Source organism: Microtus ochrogaster, unplaced genomic scaffold (assembly GCF_000317375.1).
Source record: "Microtus ochrogaster isolate Prairie Vole_2 unplaced genomic scaffold, MicOch1.0 UNK51, whole genome shotgun sequence".
Taxonomy (NCBI): domain Eukaryota; kingdom Metazoa; phylum Chordata; class Mammalia; order Rodentia; family Cricetidae; genus Microtus; species Microtus ochrogaster.
In genome coordinates, this window is record NW_004949149.1 from 2,306,293 (window position 1) to 2,310,006 (window position 3,714).

Here is a 3,714-nt window from a genome sequence, read left to right on the forward strand (position 1 = left end):
AGTGCGTGAGTGAGTGGATGAAGGGCAAGTGAATGAATGAAGTGCGTGAGTGAGTGGATGAAGGGCAAGTGAATGAATGAAGTGCGTGCGTGAGTGAGTGGATGAAGGGCAAGTGAACGAATGAAGTGAGTGAGTGGATTGGTGGATGAATGGATGGATGGATGAGCAGGCAGATGAGTAGTGAATGAATGAATGATTGGATGTATGAATGAGTGGGTAGCTGTGCGGATGGATGGATGGATGGATGGATGGATGGATGGATGGATGGATGGATGGATGGACAAACAAATGTGTTTACTCAAATGCTGGGGTGAGAATGCTTCGTTTTCCTCCCTACCTGTTCTCCACTGCTCATATTGAGAAGTCTGCCTCTACTTTTATTTCCAGAAAGCAGCTAACAGTTAAACTGGCAGGCTCCGGCACCCCTAACTCCTAGAGAACAATAGTATCGTGTGTAGCCAGTGCACTGGCAGTCTCAGAAGGTACTGCACTTGATGAGATGGACCAGACACATACTGAAAGGACATAGTGAGACAAGCCATGTTTCAGCGAATGCAGGCAATCTATGCAAGGTGTTAACCTTGCCTTTTTACTGGTCAGCTTTATGTATTTCACAGTTGATGCTCATGAGGAGCAGCCTCATGTTTTATTTTGTTTTTTTATTCATCTATTTATTTTACATCCCAGCCACAGCCTCCCCCTATCCTCTCCCGTTCTCCCCATCCCCTCCTCCTCAGTCTCCACCCAGGAAAGGGCGGGTCTCAACAAGAGACCTTGAGTATCAACAAGATAGGATGTGTCAAGCTGCAGTAAGATTAAGCAATTCCCCATGTACTAAGGCTAGACAAAGTGACCCAGCATGAGAAGCAGAGTCCCAAAAGCCAGTATAAGAGTCAGAGACAGCCCCTGTTCCTGCCATTAGGAGTCCCATAAGAAGACGAAGCTACGTAACTGAAACACATATGCAGAATGCCTAGGTCAGACCCATGCAGGCTCACTGGTTGTTCAGTTTCTGTGAGTTGCTATGTGCCCAGATTAGTTGATCGTGTGAGCTTTCCCACAGTGTTCTTGACCCTCTGTCTCCTACACTCCTCCCTGTTCTCCCTCCTCCTCCTCCTCATCCCCTCCTTCTCCTCAGAATTCCTGAGCTCTGCCTAGTGTTTGGTTCTGGGTCTTTGCATCTGTCTCCATCCTATAACAGCTGGGCCAAGGACCAATCTGATCACAGGAGAACGGCAGTCTCGTGCTTTAGAAGTTGTGACTTGTGTCACCTCTAAGGCTATAGCACACTTTCTATAACCCATCTTCTCTTGAAAGCATATTTGCCTGACTCAACAGTGAAATGTGTATACACTCATTTTCTGCATAAATGTGTAAGATGAATTCTTAAAAGCAAATATCATGTTTAGATATTGTGTAAGCATTGACAAACCCATCATTCCTTCAATACTCAGACTCCAGGAAGCATTTAGTTGGTTGAGAGGCCACACCTTTCTATGATGTCACTATCAAAGACCTTTTCCAGACAGCCTGCGTATGCCTCCTGCCACACACCCGAGAGTCATGCTCACCTGACCGAGGAATGATCCCTCAATGACAGGTCACCAGAGAGGTCATCTCACTCCTTCCTTGCATGGGGCATTGGGGTCCTCTGCTTCTGCTCTGTTGCGTGGGAATTTGGATTCAGCTCTCCAGATGCTTCTTAGTTTCTCCCTAGTCCAAGAGGAGAAAGGCTGTTTTATTAGCAGTCCACCAGCAAAGATGCTTAGATGCCTTTGATAAACCCCAGAGGAGACTACATGTTTAAGAAAAGGCCAGGGTCTTTCATCTATACTTGGACCAGGATGAACCTCTTCATGGAAGGCTATCAGACTTTTTTATTATTTAATGTTTACTTTTTCTTACCCACCAGTACTGAAAGTGTATAACACAAAGTCTTTGGTCTTCTGAACACTAAGGACATTAGCATGTAAGGATTATCTACAGTGGATAATTTACCAACAGCCTGGATCAGTTCTTCCTGACGATACCCGACATTTGAAGCTATTAGTTATTAGTGAATCCAGAGTATAAAGGCACAAGGGGATTTGAATGACACAGTCTAGTCTCCCCAGCAATTCATGGGACATCCTGGGATTTTGGTAATGTGCCGAGGTATTTCTACTCTTGCTAAAATTATCTTTTAACTTGCTGTTGAATTAGCACTGAAAATAAATATCATATGAGATCTCTTTCATCAGATATGTTTCTGTTAGGTCTCAAACCCAAAAGAAATAGCTAACTTAGCTCCCTGCTTAACACATCGGAGTGGACTCAGGTTCTCTCAGCACCCCTCAGTTTCTTCTTGTTTCAGGATACGGTTGCCATACCACAGCCCCCAACCTTGAATTCTCCAGCCCAGGGTCTGGGCTTCCCGATATAATCTAGCTTAATAAAAAAAAAGTAATTATTTTTGTTATCTATCCTTTTGGTCTGCCGTCTAATCTCCTGAACTCTTGGTCTGGGCCTCCCCTCAGGTGGCCTTACACAGGGTCACACTCACTTTAGACTCTGCCAGCATTCCTGCCTCTGGCTCTGCTTTCCCTTTTATTTACAATAAACTTTCTACCTCACCATGCCTAGGAGCAGTCATGTTTTTTTTAATTATTTTTTATTTCTTCCTTTTTTATTTCTTCTTTTCATTCAGTTTCGATCCTCCAGCTTTCTGCAGAAGGAAGCTCCACCCCCATGGAGTCTGCTTGACAGCTGCAGAGGACAATTTCCATAGATTTTGAGAAGAAAATGTGAAGTCCTTTGCACCATCCCCTGATGCCCTTTTCTGTAGCAGCAAGGTGCCTGGGAGGCTGCCGGGCATTTTTGCTCATTATCATGAGTCTTTTTAGGGTCTTACCTACACAAACATCAGAAAGTGGAGCCTAAGGTGTCTCCCTTCTTCAGAACCCATAGACTCATCCATGCCCAGAACTACGGTCTTGATCTTTAACTCTCTAGACTAAGCGCCACAAGTGTCCTTGGAACCAGAAGCTGAGCTGTGCTACCTCAGAATGACAGCTGGCACAATAAGGAAGCGTCTCTCTTCATCTCTCTCCCTTAAGACAGACACGCAGCTATTTGGGAGGCTAGTCTTCAAAGTGGCAAGTATTATCTCTAAGGGTCAAGAGTTTGTGTGGTATTTTAGGGACATTGCTTTCTCCTATATTTTCTACAATTCACCCATGTAAATGTATTTTTATAATCTGAAAAATAAAACCAGTCTTAGAAGAAGGGTGATGTCCATCGAAAGTTAGAAAACGTAACAAAAATGCTGAGTCATGTAAGACACACAGCTCAGAAGACAGAAACTCACCAGGCTGCAGGCGATCAGGAGCCCAGGGCCTCTGTCTGGAAAGGAGAGCACCTGATCTTTCTGGAAAGTCGTTTGTCAGTACGTACCAGAAATATTGAAAAGGTGCACTCTGAAAGGCCTAGATGTTTGACTTTTTGCCTTGCATACAAAGAAAAGCAGTAAATATGCAAAGAGCTACATTTTAACATATTCATCTATTCATATAATATTGTAAAGTTGCAGGTAATCATGACAGAGGAGGTAAACAAAAGAAGGTCATCTGGGATATCTAAAGAGAAAAAAACCCCAAGAGGCCTGAATAATTTGTATGGGGTCTTTATTAACTGCTGGCGGGACTGTCCCCAACACACTAGTGGGAAGCAGCCTGG

The 3,714-nt window shown here is 44.1% G+C and overlaps 1 long non-coding RNA gene across 1 annotated transcript in view; it reads right to left on the reverse strand.

Moving 5' to 3' along the window:
* Positions 1-3,714, reverse strand: part of LOC113455501 — a 73,181-nt gene that overhangs the window by 58,635 nt on the left and 10,832 nt on the right. The window contains exon 2 of the long non-coding RNA XR_003376602.1: positions 1,572-1,713. This is a non-coding gene — a long non-coding RNA (uncharacterized LOC113455501). The remainder of the gene's footprint in view (positions 1-1,571; positions 1,714-3,714) is intronic.